A 22984-nucleotide genomic window follows, 5' to 3' on the forward strand; every position below is an offset into this window, starting at 1 on the left:
GCACTTAGGAGTGTGCAGGAGCTTGGTGGCTACTTCATTGGGTCTGGGTGACCCCCAGAAGTCATTTGTCTTGGAGTTCGCCTTTCCATTAAGATGGAAGTGGGCTTCATCTGAGGTCCAAAGGAGGTTAAGGAAACTTGGTGTCTCCGATCTTCTCGAGCATCTTGACTGCCATAACCCTCCTCTGTTTCTTGTCTGAGGCTGTAAGGGTCTGCAGTGTCTGTATTCTGTACGGGTAAGCCTTGATATCGTTCACCAGCACTCTCCTGCAAGTCTCACTGGACATACCAAGGGACTGACTTCGCTTACACACAGAGCATTTCGGATTCTGCTGGAGAGACTCTCTCACTCTTTTTACCAGCTCGGCTGTTCGTTTTTTGGGACGCCCCGAGTGGCTTGGACGGTTCTCTCTGGCAACGTTGAGGTTCTCCACGGTCCCATACTTCTCGAAGTCGTTCACCTGGTTCTGAATTCTGCTTTTGGATGGAGCCTTTTCACATTCGAACTGACACATGAAACTGTTCTTGGTTTTCTCAAACGAGCCTGTCTTGTAGTAAAATTTAACACAGTGTATTCTTTGTCCCAGCTCCCACTGGGGTCTTGGTGTACTCATGGTCGTTGATTCTGCCATGTCCTGTAAAATAAGGGCAATCAGTAAATAAATAATATATCACATAAAGTGTACACGGGGCCCGTTTTTTGGGGTCACCCTGTATAAGTTGCAATGCATCATAATATTTGAATTGCAACCTTTTGAAAAGTAATAAAAAACCAACTGAGAAGCTTGATATTTGAAACTTGGAGAATATATATATATATATATATATGACTACTTCATTTAATTACATAAATTAATATATGAAAGTATAAATTTATGTGCAAACTTTAAGTATTTACTTCAACAGTGCTCAATACCTAGGTAGAGCTAGGTAGTAAGTTATAAAATATATATGGTAATTAAGCTACAAAGAATATTCCGTGTTTCATCCATGCTAGGATTCACCAGGCATAAGCCTGGTGAATCCTAGTGTGGATGAAACGCAAAATATTCTGTGTAGCTTAATTGCCATATATATTTTATAACTTACTATATATATATATATATATATATATATATATATATATATATATATATATATATATATATATAAATTGGCCTACATTTGTATATATAGTCTCCTTGCAAGTTAGCTTCAGTTTTGCTACTTTGGGATGAATTTTGCTTAGAGTTATTCTTTGCTTGGTTGTCTCCCTTTTGGCCTTGCCAGGCCACTAATATGTGTGTGTGGGGGTGTGGGTGTGTAAGTTACGAAAATACATTTGAAAAAGAGTGATAAATAAAGACCTGGCTAGAGTTAGGTTACTTTGGAAGTCAATTTATGAAAGCTGTTCAACACATGCCAGTGTTTAAAAGTAATATAGATGATAATGATTAGGGGAGGGGACGTGATTAACCTAATGGACACTGTAACAATCGATATAATTGACTTTGCAGAGTTCAAAATATATAAGATCTATTTACCTATTGGGAAATAATAAACTACATTTAACAAGGAAAAGTTTGCAATAAATTTTGTGTTTCAGCATTAAATAATCAAAATCGTTGATAAGTTGTATTGACTTGAGTCGACATTCATCCAAAATAAGTTAGGACGACTTCTGTCATAGAACACACAGCATACCAGACGACCGCAAACCATGCACGATACTAAATAGTGGACCGGAGCTAATTCGACATTGACTTTAATGGTAGGTAACCATGTCTTCAGCTGGCCTCCTGTGATGAAATAAACAGGACCTGACTTCATAGTTTCAACTAAATAACACAACTAGGTTGATTCATCACGACCACCGTAAAGCAGGCCTTAACACTTAAATCACATGAGCTTCTGACGTCACAATAAAGTATAAAGGCCACGGTTATTAGCGATAGATGGTCATTTTCTGTTTCAATTCTCAAAGAAAAATCCCGAATGATTCATAAAACTCGTCTAAAAGTGACTGTATTTTGTTATTTAGTTTTTAACTCTGTTAAGCAAATATTTTTTATGATTTATATATTTTCGATATAGCTTTAGTTTTCGATAGAATAACACTATGAGCGTTTTTAATTCCCCATTTCTTTCTTCTAAATTTATTAAATTCCGTCCAAATGTTTCTTATTTGCGCGCGGGAGCGCGTGTGTAAAACGAATGTTTCAAGTTTATTATTTCTGTCAGGAATCTTTTTTTTTTATATAAAAATATTTTTAAAAAAAAGTAATTCAATAGTATTTAGTCAAGAAATACAAATATATTTCTAGAAAACACACATATGCGATCATTTAAAAAAAAAAATTATCAACAAGTTTTATAACATTTGCAAAATTCATTAATTAATCAGTTGTTGGGAATTATGTAGCTCGTGATTAAATAACGTTATTATTTAGAAACCCATCCTTAACGAAATTATCTAACAAATTTCTCTATTAGTTTGATTTAAAAATAAATATTTCTGTATTCGTAATTTTGTATTTAAATTATATGCCTGAATTTAAAATGTTTTATTTTTTTAATTTATCATTTGTTTCCATTTTAAGAATTAGTAATCGTCCAGTGGCTAGGCCTACTTTACAGTGGCCGTGGTTCAGCTAGTTTCGTTGGATAGCATTCTATTCACAAATAGACTCGCGTTTCGTGCATTTTATTATTTAACGACATTAAATACTAAAAGAGTTGATTTGCGGTAAAAGAGCTGAGATAAGTCTTTCATTTCGTTTCAGTGTTAAATGCGCCAGAAAAAGTTCAGATGCCAGAAAACATACAAGAGTAGCCTTTTATTTTATTTCAGTATTAAATAGCTCGAAAAGGGTTGATTGGCATAAAACAGGTGAGACAAGCCTTTCGGAGTCAAATAACCTAAAATGTTTCAGTGGGGAAAAAAAGGGTTGATATGCCGTAAAAAGAGGTGCAACCATTTATATTTTGTTGATTTGTCACAAAGCAGATATAACTAACCGAAACTGTTTTTAGTGGTAGCCAACATAAACGTACCGTCAATACGTGCACTGACTTCCTTATCTAAAAGACGAGGTATAATTTAATCTATTCGACTTTCCCCATGGACACCAATAATAAAGCACAAGCTGCAGTTTTCATTTTCTTTTTTTTTCCCTACAGTTTTTAGGCGAATGGGAATTAACGTTGCAGGCATGCAATGCTGACAATCGGGTCTGTGGAACATTATTCCAACAAGAATTTAAAAACGTGTCGGTGTTTAATCAAAATGCTTACAACACAACCAATAATATATATATGTGTGTGTGTGTGTGTGTGTGTGTGTGTGTGTGTATGTGTGTGTGTGTGTGTGTGTGTGTGTGTATTATTTTGTTGCTGTTGGTCGTAGGGAAGGAAGTTATCTTTTCTTGCCAAAAAAAAAAAGGAGAGAAAAATAAGGTTCAATTTATAAAATGTAATGACATAAATCAAATTTGACAGCATAAAATAACGACATTACTCCCAAAGACCACTTCATAGAAATGGGATTCTTTAGGGGCTTGTTCCAATTATTACCTAGCTATATGCATGTACATACAAAAATCTGTGTGTATAGATATACATGCGTACATACTCACGCACGCCTACATGACTGCTTTATATTATACTTATATAATAATATATTGTATATATATATATATATATATATATATACACACATATATATATATATATATATATATATATATATATATATATATATATATATATATATATATATATATATACAGTGTCACGCAAAAATATTGGATACATTACATTTTTCTTCCAAACTCCAATTAGAGTTCAAGATTTTACCTAAAATTTGGTCAGTAAATTCCTATCACTATTCTAATTTATATTTGGGGTAGTAATTATAAAATCCCAGTTTAGAAAGTTCATATTTAAGGAAAAATATAAACTAACTAATGCAAAATATTGGATATTTTCTAAAATAATTTTAGTTTAAATTTTTTTATTATTATTTATCGGACTACTGTTCTCATCTTGAGTGTGATTTTTCGATGTAACCTCCGACCTTCTTCAGGTGTATTTTGTTGAACTCAGGAATGTTTCTGTCGAACTCGGGAACTTGGACGGATTTTGAGCGGAACCCTTTATTTACTTCACGGGGTAGCATGCTCTTGTTCCATCAGCCATGACTTGATAGAGGTCCTAAGTAATTCGCAAATGTATTTTTTCGATCGCCCACTCTAAGGATTGAACCTTGAACCTTCAGCCTTCCGATGAATATCACTTTTACAATTGATTTTTCCCAGTACTCTAACCACTGCGCCATGGGTCCTTGCGGACAGTTCTAGTACAAATTTTTTTTTTTAGGAGCCTTAAACCTATTTTTATTTCTAGTTGTAAATATCACCATTTATTACTAATTATTACTATATATTAATGTATATCTATATATATACTTATTACTTGTATATATTATATGTTGTTGATAATTAATGGTTCCATATCGTGTTGAATTTTTGCTTTGAGTGTTGCAATCATGCAAGCAAGTTATCACTAATCAATCATAGAGCTTTATATTAAAATGATTTAAATAATGAAGGAAAAGGGATATCGAATTATATCAAGGGAACTTAATCTAAGTACGGTTGGAAACGTTATTAGAAATATTAAAAACCCTTGTTAGCTGTTGCAGATAAGCTGGGATTGATGTGAGCAAGGATACAATTAGTAGAGCTCTAAATTGTACAGGTTTTGTTTCAAGATCTCCAAGAAAAGTTCCATTGTTGAAGCATCAACATGTCAGACCACGTTTGATTTATATTAAAACATATGGGGAGAAACCACAAGAATTTTGGAACAAGGTAATCTGGTCAGACAAAACAAAAATCGAAATCTTTGGAAGAAACACAGCAATACAAGTATGGCAGAAAAATGGCATCGCCTACAACAAAAAGAATACCATTCCTACAGTGAAGTTTGCCTGTAGTTCGATTATGGTATGGGGTGTTTTTCATCCAACGGTACTGATGAATTAGAAATCATTAATGGTAGAATGAATGGGCGTATGTTCAGGGATGTTCTGGAGAACAAGCTCCGGAAATCTGCTGATTTGTTGGGACCTAATAGCAATTTTGTGTTTAAGCAGGACAATGATCCCAAACATACTGCCAAACTAACCAAAGAATGGCTAAAAATAACGAACTTGACGTTCTTATTTGGCCCAGTCAGTTTCCAGATCTCAATCCAATTAAAAATTTGTGGAAAATATTGAAAATCAATGTTCACAAAACGAATCCACAAAATATTTAACAACTAGAAGAGCTCTGCATAGAAGAATGGCACAAAATGCCTGCAAATTTTTGCAAAAAACGTACGTGCAAAGCGAATGGAAGGTGTTGAACTCAACAAAAGCAACCAAATATTAAATCAATGTATCCAATACTTTTCTGTTTGTTAATTTATATTTTTTCTTAAATATAAACTTTCTAAACTTTGATTTTGTAATTACTACTCCAAATATAAGTTAGAATAGTAATAGGAATATACTGACCAAATTTTAGGTAAAATCTTGAACCCTAATTAGAGTTATGATGAAAGATGTACTGTATCCAATACTTTTGCATGGTACTATATATATATATATATATATATATATATATATATATATATATAGGGTGTCCACAAAGTCTGGCTACATTATGTAGCCAGACTTTGTGGAAGCATCCTCTAGATTATGTAGCCAGACTTTGTGGCCACCCAGTATATATATATATATACAGGGTGCCCACAAAGTCTGGCTACATAATCTAGAGGATGCTTCCACAAAGTCTGGCTACATAATGTAGCCAGACTTTGTGGACACTCTGTATATATATATATATTTCCCCCAAAGTTCTGACCTTGATGGAGGGGAGACTAAAACTTGCTGTTATAGTTTCAAATGATCTGAAATAACAGCAAGAGAAGACTTGATTCCAAATATTTCTCAGATGTTATATCTACCTCTTTTGGAAATAAGGTACGATTATGAATATCTCCAGTATCAAATAATCTTTATACACTGTGAAATTTACTTTATGTATAAAAACTATGAGGGGAGATATAACATATGAGAAATATTTGGAATCACGTCTCCCCTTACTGTTATTTCAGATCATTTGAAACCATAGCAGCAAGTTTTAGTCTCCCCTCCATCAAGGCCAGATGTTTGGGTGAAATAATATCAGATATTTTGTAATTCATATGCAAAACGTGGAAAACAAATGACTATGATTGAAATATTGGTAAAGGTACAGTATCTTTCCACTCACAAAAAATCCTTTAAAATTATCACTATTGTAGGGTTTCGAGGGTGCTGAAAACGAAAACCACGGTTAAAATCACAGGAAACGAGTAATTTCAATGATATAAATAAATTATAGTTTTAAAAGTAGGGGATCACTTTTCTATATTAATTTGACGTAAAATAGACACCCAATTTATAGCAAAGGTGGCTATGAAATAGATGCTCATTTTACATTAAATTAATATAGAAAAGTGATCCCCCACTTGTTTAAACAATAATGTGCGACTTTAAGAACAAATGTCTCACAGCCCACTACACAGGTCATTAGCTTTCCAACGAACCTTCATTTGTTAAATTCTGATCAATAGTCACCGAGATTTCAAACTTATAAAATTCCCACAAAAAGTGGTATATATGTATATATGTCACATAGCCCATTACACAATTCAGGTCATTAGCTTTCCAACGGGCCTTCATTTGTTTAATTCTTATCAATAGATTTGGAACTTATAATATTGTCAAAAAAGTGGTATATCTATATATTGAAATGCTCATAATTTGGTTCTATGGGACGAAACTACATGAAAATTTGCAGGTTTTTTGAAGATTACAATACCATTGTATAGTTAAAATTTTATGACAATTGGTAAAAAAAGAACCTATATTTTAAAACCACTAAAATATGTCCAAATTTATCTACATTTGTATATATAGTGTCCTGGCAGACAACTTCAGTTTTGCTGCTTCTGTTGCCCCCCCCCCATGGCCTTCCTGGTCGTTAATATATGTATATTTACTTTTACAGTAGTAGCATAATAGTAGTATGAAGTATACTTATGGCAAGCAAGCTGCACAGAAACGTTTGTTTCACTTCACTAAAGAATTCATCAAGCTGAATGTGATGGTTAATATGATAACAATATATATATATATATAATTAATTATTATAGTAAATAATTATGTCAGCCTCTTTAAGAAACCGGTTTATCGTTGAGCACTTTCAGTTACATTAAAATCGGTCAATTTAGCTCTTATGCACAGATGATCATATAATGATTAGATCACTCTGACAGACGTTAAAAAACATTTAAAAATAAATGTTTAAATTTCAACAGTATTGCTCGCGGTTAACAGTGGCCGAATGGATTTGGTCCTTGCCAATTGATTTAGAAATGGCTTCGTTGCCGAGTTCGAATCGGTCGACCGGTATTAATTGTGACACCCTGCATTGATGATTCCTGAAAGGATTAAACTCTAGTGTCTGTACGTATTTAATTATTATGGTAAATAATTCTCTCTCTCTCTCTCTCTCTCTCTCTCTCTCTATATATATATATATATATATATATATATATATATATATATATATATATATATGCGTTTTATTTTTTGTTACCGTATCTTTCTGGTTTTTTTTGGCCGTCTGTAGCGTCCTCAGACTTTTAAAGAACCCTGGTTCTGTAAAAGTCTGAGGATGCTACAGACGGACAAAAAAAACGACCGTGTAGCCGAAACAATAATGTAACTTAACAGAAAGATACGGTAACAAAAAATAAAACGCATATTTGCTCTACAAAAGTATTGAGCACTTTCTTCAGTTTTTATTAATTACGATCTCCACTATATATATATATATATATATATATATATATATATATATATATATATATATATATATGAGAGAGAGAGAGAGAGACAGACAGACAGACAGAAAAAATATTACTCAACTTAAAAAAAAGATGAATATCCGTTTTAAAAATATGGTTAGGAGAAAATACAAATTACGTGTAATAATATATTTCCATGATGTATTAAACTGTAATATTTGTTTTGGAGATAAAATTACTCTATATGCGAAAACTGACGAATGCCCCCTATGAAGATATGATTGTAGGAAAACTGTATATTATGCATGATAAAATATTGCCATGATAAATTAAAATGTAATGTCTCTAGTTCCAACCTCTCCCTTAACGAATGAGAAAAAAATTACTTTGGAGGTGAACCCAGATGAACGTTTCCAATCTAAATATCTGAATACCGTTGGAGGACGGACGAATAGCATAATAAGGTGCAATAATGTTGATGGCGTTGGTTATATCTGATTTCTTATCTCGAGAGGAAGACGACCCCCCCAAAAAAAAAGGAATCAGAATTGGGACGGAGGGTGGTTAGCATAAATACACTTTAAATAATTAACATCGATGAAATCGTGAAATTTATTGATGAAAAGGAATTGTTTTAAAAATTCAGTGCAATAATTTACAGATAAGTTTGAAGTAACAGATTTTTGTATCTAAAACTATTCCGGTCAATGAAATAGAGGAAAAAACTGACTATATATATATATATATATATATATATAAAAAGAACAAGAAGTTAATAAAACATGTTAATTTTTTATTTTTATTTCGGACTATTAGTCTCATCTTTATTAGTTGTTGTTTTTTTTTTTTGATCTTTTTATTGGTTCACAACGTTTCGGCCAACTTCCTCTGGCCTTCGTCAGGTGGTAACCGCGACGGATAGGAACTTCGAATCTCCCAACTGCATTCTCAGCCATCACTGCCATCCGTAGTTGTTGTCATCTCACCACATTTTTGACCAGTTACCTCTGGCACGCTTTTGGGTGGGATTGAAACCGCTATCTTCAGACAATGTTCATCTGGAACCGTAGAGATTCAACGTCTCTATCAACTGCGCCACGGGCCCCGAAGGGTGATCAAGGTTGGATTCTTTGATCTTATAAATCCACGTTTATTTATTATCTGATCTTCCATGTCGGGTCCGTACCGATTGGTATATATATATATATATATATATATATATATATATATATATATATATTATTCCTTAATTGGAATTCATTTTTTTTTTTTTTTTTTTTTCTTTTGTGAAACATTGTGAACCAATAAAAAGATCAAAAAAAAAAAAACAACAACTAATAAAGATGAGACTAATAGTCCGAAATAAAAATAAAAAATTAACATATAATGCTCATCTAAAAAAAAAATGAATTCCAATTAAGGAATAATATATATTAATAAAACATGTTAAAAAACACTTTGAAAAAGAGTTAAAAACATATTTAATTTTAAAAAGTAAGCACTAAATAAGTGGATAGTCTTTAATTCGCGGAGTTTCGAAGAAATACTTTCCTTCTCATCAGAGGGTAGGATTTAGCAAAATGCGGGATCGGATTTTTCTTGCAAAAGTATGTAATGAAACTACAAGTAAGTCATAGATCTTACTTGATAACAAAAAGTGAAGCAGAGGGAATATGGTGTAGAAAAAAGTTATTTCACGTGAATGGATAGTCTGGTGAAGGGGAAAATATCCAATAACGGTAAAATCCAAAAATGCAAATCCAAGAAAGTTAGTTAAATTTCCATTTGCACAAGTAAAATCCAAGGGAATCGCGTAATTGGAAGATGGTCCAAAGTAATCCAATAGGCAGAAATCCGTGGAATAATTCACAAATGAGTACAAGGAAAAGGGATTGAGTTCAAATAATATTATTTAAAGGAAGATAACATGTGCGTAGAAAAAAGAAATGGAAGAAATTTTAAATTCGACTATCAAGACTGGGCTAATTTAAGAAGAATATATATATATATATATATATATATATATATATATATATATATATATATATATACCAGACTCACCCCCTCGTTAAGGACCGGCAGAAGTTATAGCAAATTGATTTAAAACGAGAGCTTTATGCTAAACTGATGGTTGAATATGATTAAATTTGAGCTCATTTTTGCATTAAATACTAATCCCTATGTATTCGTTAATGTGAATTGAACGAATACCATAATACTTTGTTCACTGTACCTTATCATAAGCTCCATACAAAACTTCTACAATATCGTCCAGTAGTTTTCGAGTATACGTCTAGAGTAAATATGGTAGTGTGATGACTAGGGATAAGACAAGAGAATATTCTTTTCATTATTTTGACTCTTGAGTTTATATCAGTTAATATCTTATATGGTTTTAGATAGAGTGATGTGGTTCTCGATTGATTAACTGTGTCAGATATATACTCGAGAGTCAAAATAATGAAAAGAATATTCTATTGTCATAGCCCTAGTGATGACTAATCACTATTAATCCCTAACTCGGCACCAAACAGATGTCATAACACTTAGTTTGCCACACTTTATTATAACAAAGATCCATGCAACATTGCAGCTAGATCGGCTCAGTAGTTTCTAATAAAAAATGAAACAGACAGACGATAGAGATAGAGAGAGAGCACAACAATTAAAAGAAACTTGCCGTTGAAGAATTACGATTAAAATTCAATTCTGGCTAATTTGAGTTTGCATCGAATGGATAAAGACTGATAGGATAAGGATAAACTTCTGACGATCGGATACACCATGAAACGACACTAAAGTGTTTAGATTGCCATGGTTAATAACACTTCCTCTGAGTACTCATCCTTCAAACTCGTCGGCTTAACATTCACAGGAAAACTAAGCTGGAATAAATACATTGAAGACATTGCTAAGTCTGCTGCAAAGAAGGTATGCTCCCTCTATCATGCTAGAAAATTACTCATAGCTGACAGTACTCTGTATCTCTACAAAGCCACCATTCATCTACGCATAGAGTATTGTTACCACATTTGGGCAGGAGTATCTACCGCTAATCTCTCATTCTTAGGATCCAACAGAGAGTTTCCAATCTAATAAGTCTCGCACTATCAGTGAAACACTAACGTCTGTCTCATCACAACACTGTTGCATCCTTGTGCCTGTTCTTCAAATATTTGAATGGAGTGTGCTTTGACGAATTCTTATCAATTTTGCCTCCTCAACGTAAATATTTCTGAGTGACGCAATGAGCAGCAAAATTCCCGCCTTCACTATAACGATCCCAAGATGCCGGAAAGCCTCATACTCTAGTTTCTTCCCTTAAACTGCTAGACTTTGGAATTCCCTTCCTGCTTCCTGATTCCCTGACAGTAATCCATTACGTTTAAGAAGCACTACACTGTTGTTTTGCGGCCAATAAGAGTGAAAGCAAGTGAAACATGCATGGTCCCTCATAAGTACACCCCCCCCCCCTCATTTAGCCCCCAAAGTCCCCAGGGGATGTCAAAATGAACAAACATTGCAGTTTTAGGCCTTAACATATGTAATTTTGAGTTTTGCACCATGCAAAAAAAGAAATGACTAAGTCCATCATTTGCCCCCGCCCTATTTAGCCTCAAAAGTTCCCAAGGCCTTAACATATTTAAATTTGAGTTTAGCACCATGCAAAACTGCTAAATAGACATACATAGAAAATTTTGGACAGATATGGTAAAATAGTTCCAAAAATGGAGTTTTTTTTTTGCCCTAAAAGAGCCCCTGTTCATAAGTTGTTGTGCATACATATGTATATATTAAAAAGTGTGAATATGTAAAGTAATACCATTTCTGTATAACAGTCTTCCTTAACTACCATAGAGAAAAGGCAGATAGACATTTTCACTTTTCTAGATAGATCGATAGATTGGATGCAATCTATAGTAATGATAATAATGTTATACAAATAAAGTAACAACCTTTTTTAATTGATGAAGGTCATGGTCACACAAGCTTCTTCTATTGTATTTCAGTGTGACATCAATGAAGATAGCATTTATTGTTCATGCATGTTTGTTTGTTTTTTTACTTGGGAGTCACCACATATCAAGGCCTGATAGCCACTCGAGGATAAGAGTTAATGAATGGTGTAAATTGAGTAGAATTTGATTATTCATGAGGATGTCTCAGCAAGAACTTGTTTACATTGGATTTTAAAGCTACTATCTTGTATTCAACTGGGAAGTCGGCTAGTGGAACAGTGTTCAACAGATGGGGAGTTTTGGGAAAGAAGCTCTGTTTATGGAATCTGTGTTAAAATTTAAGCACAGGTAATAGTGGGGGAAATCATATATAGTGGTTGTAGCTAGTCGAGTGGGTTTTTTAAAAGTTTAACAAGATAGGACCATAGATTTGAGTTCAATGAAATGAAGTAACCACTGACCAATTATGAAATCATTAAAGAAATTGCATAACATGACACAAGAGTGCTATGTTCATGTAAAACAAACTAAAGTAAAAAAACAAAAACAAAAAAAAACAAGCTGATGCAGGTAGATATTGATGGATGTTGTGTGAATGTTGATGAAGAATGGTGTTATCTTTTTTTTTTTATCTGTAATTGTTTGTAAAGAATAAACGAAAAAAGGCAATGAGGTTAAATATAAAAAAAGTTTAGACAAAAAAAGCGAATGATTTCAGGATTAATTTTTACTTTTACGCGAAGTAGTGCATGAATAACGGGATGATTGCATGTCAGAATCATCACGTGACGAAACACAAAATATTAAGCTGTTTTGAAATTATAACTTTTACACACACACACACACACACACATTTATTCAGATAAAATAGGCATAGAAAAAAGCATGTTCAAATTATGGTTTACACACAGACATAGAAACGTAGACACATACACACATATACATATACACCCATGCACACATATAGATATACACACACATACATACACATACGCACACATAGACACAAACACACCTATACATCCACACATACAAACGCATGCATAGACATTTACACACACATACATAGACACATACACACACATACATAGACACTTACACACACATACATCCACACATACACACATGCATAGACATAAGCACAGACATACACACAAGTCAGAGAGAGTGGCAACCTTGGTTGAAGTGAGTGTCCCTAATGATGAAGGTCTGAACAGAGCTGAAAGGGAGAAACAGACCAAATATCAAGGTCTCATGTATGATATGAAAAGAAACTGGAATCTTAGAGAGATATCAATCATACCAGTTATTATAGGTGCCACAGGGCTTATGAAGAAGAACCTGAAGTCCTACCTAACTAATATTCCTGGTGAACCAAGTGCAAAAGAGATCCAGACAATTTCACTTAAGAGAACAACTAGGATACTAAAAAGAGCTCTCGGTTGGTTTCAATAAAAAGCAGGGCAATGTTGGCAGCTGGTTTAGCTGCCCCATACCCAGCATTACAATCTTCAAAGGAACAAAAAAAAAAAAAGCATATACATAGACATAGACACATGCACACACATACATAGATACAAACACACACACACATACATAGATACAAGCACACACATACATAGACACAATCATACACATAAACAGACACATGCACACGTACATAGACGTATACACATGCACACATACCTAGACACATCCTCACATATACACACATACATACACATACACACACATAGACACAAAAACGCGCCCCCACACACACATCCATAGACACAAATACATACACACATGCATAGACACATATACATAAATACATACATATTCACATAAAGGTGGAAAAACACAATCGGCACAACTGATTTGTTAAAACATGTTCAATATTCTGGAATGAAACAAAGATTATAACTCTTATTCACACCTTAAATACCTTAATAATACTATACATCTGTTATATCTATATATCTATAAAAGTGAAAATGTCTGTGTGTGTGTGTGTGTGTGTGTGTGTGTGCATTTCCCTACACAATAACTCTGTCAATTTTCAGTCTACAGACTTGAAATTTGATATACAAGGTATGGAGATTTGGGAAAATCTTTGTAATCCGTTTTTGGCCAGAAATTTGGCTGTTAAGGAGTCAAAGTTCAACGATTTGACCTTTGAGAATTCTACCAAACTCCTTTGCCAATTTTGCGGATAAACAATTGGAATTTTAGATAGAGGTTCCTTAGACATGGATCTAACTTAATAACTTGATTTGCGCCCAAAACAATAAATGTTAAGGGGTCATAATAGGGGTCAAAGTTAAAAAAAATTGACCTCTGCGGTCTCTACCAAATTACTCCGACAATTTCTGGTCTAAACATTTGAAATTTTACATAAAGGGTACTCAGAGATAGGACAAGCTTTTTATTCGGTCTGGGTCGAAAATTGGAGCTACAAATCTATAAATCTATGTATGTATGTTTGCATGTCTGCCTAAAACTTTCGACAGAGGCGATGGATTTTCACAAGATCAGTATCGTTTTGAAGCTCGACCCTTCAGATGACAAATACTGAAAAATTGGCTAAAAATATTAATTTCTTCACCCTCAACTGGGCACTTTCTACAGGGAAGGGTCGCTTTTTTGCCGATATTTTCGAAAGTCATGACCTCTTTTCGATTGTCTAGCCTTAATTTAAACTTACGTCACTTCCGGTTTGGCAGTAGTCGTAACAGCAAAGACGTCACGTTTTTTCACGTTCTTTTCTTCCTTCGCAGTATGGGTTCGAGCCTACCACTTTTTTTTTTTTGGCTCAACACACACCCCAAAACACCCGGGCAACGCCAAGCACCCATGCTAGTACATATATATATATATACATGAGGTGCTTTCAATAATTTTCCAGACTTTTTTGTATGGGCACTTTTATTGATAGTACACACATGAAACTCTAGTCCCCTTCGAAGTAATCTCCTCCGGCTGCAATGCACTTGTTGTACCATTCCAACAACTTCTAGAAGGCACTATGGAAATCCTCTTGTGTGACCGTGTCAATGACTCTCATCACAACTTCTTTCATCTTCTCAATTGTCTCATAGCAACAGTCTTTAATGTTTTCCTTGAGCTTAGGGAATAACCAAAATGTCAGGACGATAGGTAAGGTGACGAACTGTCTTGATGCCTATTTTGGTCAAATAGTCTGTGACAAGAATGGTGTACCCTTGGGAGAAACTTTGCGCAAATCTTCTGCATTTTCAGTTCCTGATGAATATTCGTGTGTATATTTCCCACACCGACATCAAAATGTGCATTTATTGCCGTTATCGACACACAACGGTCCTTATCCATGAAATTCTTTATTTGGCCAATCAACTCTGGTGTTTGGAAGTTTTTACACTTCTCACACCGCTCATCATTCATCACAGACTCCCTGTTTTCCTTGAATCTCTTATACCACTCAAAAGCTGATGCTCGATTCATGCAAGATAGTTCAATAGCAGCCTGAAGCATTCCATACATTTCTGTGTCATTCTTTCCAAGTTTAAGGCAGAATTTTATTGCCTATCGTTCTTCTAAATGTCGTCACGTTCAGATTGCATTTTTGAAATTCAGCAGCTGCGACAATCAGGCTTTAGTAGGGTTATTCATTTGAACCTGAAATCATAAAAATTGGTCAGTCATCTCATAAGATGTATAGCAATAACATACTGAATTTTCAAGGATCTATGACAATTTTAAATGTCTGTACAAAAAAAAAAAGACTGGAAACTTATTAAAGGCACCTCGTATATATATATTTATATATGTGTGTGTGTGTGTGTGTGTGTGTGTGTGTGTGTGTGTGTGTGTGTGTGTGAATGAATGTGGATGTGCGTGCTTGTCTCGGCATATATGTGATTATGTGATGTGTGTAATGTGTTCATAATCCTGTACATCGAAATCTAAATATGATTTAGTATAAAAACAAAATTCATGGAAACGACTTCGTCTCCTCTTGTATTTGTTTAATGTTCTTTCGGTGCTTATTTTTTATTCTCGCGGTGAATTGGACATGCGATCGGATAGCGCTAAGCATCTTCTCACTGACAGATTATTAAAACAGAATAAGTTAACAATAAAGAGAAAATCTTATAAGGTCACGAATCTTGTTAAGATGGAGAAAAATCTCCACCTAAAAACAAACAAACAAACAAAACCAACGGAACAGATAATTGAAACAGATAGAAAAACCCATTCATTTTAATCACATAGAAGGACAGACTAATACACGTATTGCCAGGCTCGCTTGAACACATTAAATACTAGCTGTAATACACGTATTGCCAGGCTCAGCACCATTCACCTCAACCCTAAAAATTCTGTTTGGTATGGCCAAGATTGTGGACCTTCACACACTTAGCGGACGAGGGGCTTTTGGTAGCACTGTTACAGCCTCTTTAGATATTATGCTTAGCTTTCTTCCTTAAAATGTTGTAAAAAAAATAGAGAGACGCTTTTCACAGTAACCAAGCTACAAGATTATTAAAGTTAAATCTAGCTTCCAAGTCAAATGGGAAAATTCGTTTTTTTTTCATGTCAAAAACGATTTTTTGTTTGTTTACTCACGTTTATATCGTCACTTGGACGTAAGGGCTACGATTTGGGGCCATGTCTAAGAAAGATTAGCAAGATGTTGGTTTATGTTACATTTAAACTTCTGCATATCAGTACAGTCAGGGAGCAGGCAGCAGGCAGCAGGAATTCCAAAGTCTAGCTGTTCGAGATTATTAGAGTAAAAAGTTCTTTAGGGACCTCAACAGTGAAAGGGTGTTATGTTTTTGCTAAGCGGGTTTGTCAGGGATATGTATGCCGAGGAGGCACAAGTACAATGAGTTCATCAGAGCACATTCCATCAAAATGTTTGTAAATCAGGCACAGAGATGCAACACTGTGGCGATGGGACAGGGGTTGGAGCTTAGTTGACAAAGTGGGATCTATTAAGTTGAAGACTCTTTTGGACCTCATCCAAGAGAATAATTGTATATGCACCAGCCCAAATGTAGCAACAAAATTCCATGCATTTCTCTTCCTCTCATTTTTATTATTAATTAATAAGTCACCACTTATCAAGGCTAAATGCCACTTGGGATAAGGGTTAATGCTATTGATAGATTGTCAATTCAATGATGAAGAATATTATGAGAGGATTATAAATGATCAATGGAATAAACAAAATTCCATTACTTTTGAGGACGATTTATGGCAAGTATTTGTTGACATTGGATTTAAAGACGACCATGTTATCAACAGAATTATTTTTTCACGGTCAAATTTAAGATCAAGAGTAAGTCTGCATAATTTTAAAAATCTTATTTTAAGTGAAGAACTTTCCAGATAGAGATATCATTTTTCTACAATCTCATCAGCCTGTTCTCTATACATGTTTTTGAACTGAATAGTCCTAAAAATATAAACTTGTTTTAGTTATAGAAATTTATTCTGCTAAAGTTGTTCTATAAACATGGAACGCATCTTATGCAGAGACAAACTTGAAGACCCGACTTCATCAGCTTTCTGTACTTCCAATGAATGTGAAAGCAGAGACTCTAGCGAATTAAATTGTGCGAATAAATACTAGAATACAAATATTTTGTTGAATGCATTAATTTATGAGCGAACACAATTCTAAACAAGATTTGCAGAAAACAAAAAAATTAAATATTTTAGCTGCAAAATACCAAAGATCTCTCAGTGGAGGAATTTCTATTTGACCTTCAAAAACCGAGCAAAATCTGCACACCGAAAACTGCCATAAAATTAGTGTTATGGATTACGGGCAGGAAGTCATGGGTTCTTCATTAAATCCCGAGGAACTCTAAATATTTCTGCTAGTATATATATATATAGATATGGATGAAAAAAGAGCAGAAAGACTAACAATAAAGACAAAGCAACTAATATGATTTGATTGTATTGTTGGTTTATTCGCCTTTTCCCATTTATTTCGTGATTAATTTGGTGAATGGCTTTTATATATAACGGATTGAATTAAAGTTCAAAGTGCAAAAGTCAAGTATCATGGTTCAATTGTGCTCTAATCAGAAACATTCATTTAAACATTAATCTAAATCATGTTGGTTACTTGGTTAGTTGGTTGTTTTTGTTTTACCCTTTTCAGGTTATTTAATGCCGAATCCAGTGATTTTGAATTTTTTTTTAATAGAATATATATATACATTTTTCAAGTCGGTTTCTATTTAACCCATAGTTGGGACACTAGCAGGTACTACCATTCGGGGTCAGAGTGGACCTGGGGGCAATGGTAATTAAAGGGTGGCTCCACACTCCCCAAAGCCCGCAAGCTGGGACCTCACCATCGGATATAGTTTAAGGTCATATCCAGTACCTAAACTTTTTAATCATATATATATCTATAATATGAAGCTGAATGTGTGTGTGTGTGTGTGTGTGTGTGTGTGTGTGTGTGCCTGGTCACGAATAGGCTTCTATATTGTTGACTATTTTAAAAAACTGATTAAATACAATGATAGAAGATGTATCGAGACACAGGAATGGGTATGTTTGATCTGGCAGAACAGTGGTTCACTAAAATTGTGGGGTCTGCGTTCGCACCTGGTTCACAAAATATGGAAATAAAAAATTAAAAAAAAGACGTTTACAAGGGTAATAGATGTACATAAGAATACTTTGATAAGTATGTTTTAACTTAAATAGGGATGGTATAATAAAATTGTGGGGTCTGCGTTCGTGCCTGGCCTCCATAGAATGGAAATAGGCACAAACTTTAATAAAGACTTTTCATATCTATCTGCATAAGTATACTTTGATAATTATGTTTCAGTTTGAAGAAATATGGTATAATAAAATTATGGGGTGTTCGTTCGCACCTGACCTCCATAGAATGGAAATATGTCACAAAGTTTAAAAATGTTTTTTAATATAGATCCACAGAATATTGTGATAAGTGTTTCAGTGTGAACAAGTATGGTATAATAAATTATGGGGTTTATCTATTTTATTTTTACTTTCATCATATTTTGCTTTGGTTTTTTTACACCCAAATTCGAAGTTATCTCATTACAACCCTTCCTTTTCATAACCTATCATACTTTCATAAATCAGAGTCCATTTTCTGTAGGCTGTTTTTGAACCCAGTCAACGACGGGTACTTTTGCTCGTATATATATATATATATATATATATATATATATATATATATATATATATATATATAAAGCGTTGGGATACATTGAAAAGAATCAGTAAAGTACTCGATCGCAAATTATTTATATAAAAAACTATATGTTACATAATTTTCAGCCTCTTAAAAGGCAGATCCACTGCAATGAAACCATGGTATGTCTCTGAAATATGTTATATATAGGTTTTATATATATATATATATATATATATATATATATATATATAGTGCTAGGCCAATTAGAAGGGAAATTATTCATTTATGTCCTAAGGTCGAACTACCATATAGATAACATTTTTATTTTTAAGTGGCCTATTAAAAAGGATTATTGGATATGTTTAAAAAAAATAAAAAATGAATAAAAGATGCTAAAAAGATATTTAATATGATAAGAAATTATCGAAGATTCTCAAATTTTTTCCTTCATTTTTCATTTGGAATTTAAAAAAGAAACATTTCCCTACAGGACACAAATAGAAGGATGAAATTCTTTTACCTATTCTGAAATTGTTCGCTCGGAAACATTAGTATTTCTTAATTTTGTATTATTATTATTGTTATTTATATCATTATTAATATCATTGTTTATATTATTTTTTTTATCCCTGCCAAAATTACAATGATCTTAGTGCTAGTGGTATGAATGTCTTTTTAGAAAGAAAGAGACAAAAACTTGGACAAGTCATTGGTTCTGCTATGAGCAGAACTGGTCATGATTCTTCAGAAATTCTGAATCATAGTTAATTATGAATAATTAATGCTGCGACATTTGCTGGAAAAATATATGATGTTTAACATTTGCGTTTTGTTTTGCTTCTAAATAAATTCCGTCTTGGTTCCATTGTGATAATTCATAATTCTGTTTTTGTTTCTTCCATATTCATGTGTCAAATTTGAAACTGACAACTTACGTTCTGGCTTTGTAGTACACAAGTACACCACAATATGTAACATCTGTATTATATCTTTAATATATTCGTGAATATAATAATTTTTTTTTATATTCCTGAACACGAACACACACGCGCGCGCACACACACACACACACACACACACACACACACACACACACACACACACATACACGCGCGTGCGCACACCCACGCACACACACACACACACACACACATATATATATTCCAGGTAAGAAGATATCCAAAAATTAAGAATAATTGAATTTCAACAAGGGTCGTTGATAGTGCTCAATCAAAGAGAGCAAATTATAGTTTCTATTATTCTTTAAGTAAATGCAGTCATATCTTGCTACGATGTGCATAACTGATCTCATCAGGCAAGAAAATTAAAAAATTAAAAAAGGTTTAAGACCATTTTTAATTTTAGAGGAGAGAAAAATGACTGGCGTGAAGCAAAGTTAATGTTTATTTTAATGTAAAAACATTAACCTTGCTTCACGCCAATCAATTATGATCGAAACGGTCTGCACCTTGTAGCAGACTGTGGTTACATAAAGAATAATAAAAACTATATATATATATATATATATATATATATATATATATATGTGTGTGTGTGTGTGTTGGAAGTTTTTGGATCTTTAATATAGAAGATAAAGAATAAACGAACGACAATATAAAAAATATATGGATGCATATAAATTAAATCGTTGATTTAATATGGAGATTACATCTTGGCCTTTTGGTCAAGATCAAAGTGTAGTATCTGTTCTTCAGATGCTGCACTTCCATTTCTTGTTCTCTTTCGGCGGAGGAGAAATCCTTCACGACTGAGACAATTTTTATTTTTGTACCTTTTCTCCACGTTAAAAAAACGACCCTGGTGTCTAACTCTGTCCCGTGGGGAGGCATAGTAAATAGGTACATCAATTAGAGGTGTAGAATAAGTAAACTCATTATACCTAGGTATTTCGAAGTCTAATGCTTCTCATCAGGAGAAGAGAGAAGATGCTAGGTAACATATTAGAGGTGCGACGTCTAGTGATAACTATATCAGAAGCAAAAGAATGAGGTGTGGGAGGTAAAGTGTAATACATTGAAAACGTGCGGGGGGGGATAGGAGAACTACAGTAATTAATGTGATAGAGAAATCACATAGTGGATATAGGTGGTATGTAAATATATTCATGTGGTATGTATATATTAGTGTTGGGAACGATTAATCGGAATTGGGAATCGAAAAAATTGGAACTTTTAGGGATATCAGAATCGGTATCGGAAAAAAATAGTACCTACTTTCCGATGCCAATAAGCAATCCTTATAATTGATTTTTTTTTATTTTATTCTGTTGAAAGCAAAATCAAGCCACTGCTGCTAGTAATGATAAAATAATATTTATTGATTTTGAATTAATAGTAAAACTAAAATCTATAGATCATCACTTACAAGTGTGTTTTTTATGAATGAAAAAATATCTGCACGCTTAACACATGTTTTTACTATAATTGTGGAAAAATAACTTTATGGTTAAATATTTAGAGTTTATAAAGAATCGAAATCGGAATTGGTAATTGTATCGGACTTGGAAAAAATATTGGATTCGTCCCATCACTAATATATATATAAGAAAAAAATTTTAGTACTTCATTGGAAAACTTTGACAGTAAGTAAATTAGTTTTCTGCAATTGCTGAACAAATTTGTTGTCGCGAATTCACAATAGTCCTAATGTTATTTCAGGAATCATCAGTTGTTTACAATGAAACACTGTTTCAGAGATTTATAAAACAGAATATTAAATCATGGTTCCCCAGCAGTGTTACTCAAACACTACCTCCAATAACAAAAATGTTCTGGATATTGGAGCTAATTTTTTTCTTTATATCAATTAGGCTAACCTACTCATGTTATGAAAATATGCCTTCTTTCCCTGTGTAATCCGTGTATATATATATATATATATATATATATATATATATATATATATATATATATATATATATATATTCCTTAAAATTTGTTTTGTGTGTGTGTGTATTGATATTCATATTAAAATTCTTTTTTTCTATTTATTAAAAAAAAAAATACAACTTTGTTATATATAGGGTCGTGGAATTGCATTAACTAGCAAAAGATCTAGCTAATTTGCATATTCTTTTAAACATTCATTTTAATTAATTCCCTATTAGTTTTTTCGAGTTTCTTATGTGATGATCATCTTTAGTTAACTATTACATGTAATTATATTCATGCAGATATTCTACATGATTTAAGGTTGCGTACAAAGGTTATAGTAAACACAAACTTCTTTCTATATATATTTATGTATGCATATATATATATATATATATATATATATATATATATATATATATATATATATATATATATATATCTGTTTAAAAAAATTTTCCTACCAAACTCCTCTGTCAGTTTTTGGTCTACAGTCATTAAACGTAATATATAGGGTATTCGAACCCATTAGAAACTGTATATTTGGGTTTTAGCCGGGGAAAATCAGTGCAAAAGTGTGAAAATTTAAAAAATGGAATTTGCCAAGAGAAGGTCGAACAACGGCATTACGAATATGCATGGGTAATGTAATAATTATTGTTTCATGTTTTAATTTTTAGCTTTGCAGCAAACATGTCTTCATAGCTCAGACATTAACGTCAAAGGAAAAAGTAAATTGTAAGCTAAACGTTTTGATTTCGATTCTTGGTGGTGGTGTACAAGTCATTTCTTTTTTAAACTTTTTAAATAATTATTATTATATTGGGTCCAATATAATATAATACTAAATACGAAATCTACATTAATCAAAATATCATATATATATATATATATATATATATATATATATATATATATATATATATATATATATATATATATATATATATACTAGCAGGCCCCACGGCATTGCCTGGTCGTAAAATACACTTAAATATGATATTTTGATTAATGCAGATTTCGTGTTTAGTATTATATTATATTGGACCCACTGATGAGCTGTGAAACAGCGAAACAGTACTGTATGTGGATGAC

The 22984-nt window shown here is 33.0% G+C and overlaps 1 protein-coding gene and 1 pseudogene across 5 annotated transcripts in view; both read left to right on the top strand.

Moving 5' to 3' along the window:
• LOC145242018 (protocadherin beta-2-like) overlaps nucleotides 1-22984 on the top strand; it is an 828148-nt gene that overhangs the window by 605971 nt on the left and 199193 nt on the right. The gene's annotated exons all lie outside the window — the stretch shown is intronic.
• Nucleotides 20663-20795, top strand: LOC145243231 (U2 spliceosomal RNA; annotated as a pseudogene).

The sequence above is a fragment of the Euprymna scolopes genome, chromosome 21 (genome assembly GCF_053919585.1).
Source record: "Euprymna scolopes isolate OS-2025 chromosome 21, ASM5391958v1, whole genome shotgun sequence".
Taxonomy (NCBI): domain Eukaryota; kingdom Metazoa; phylum Mollusca; class Cephalopoda; order Sepiida; family Sepiolidae; genus Euprymna; species Euprymna scolopes.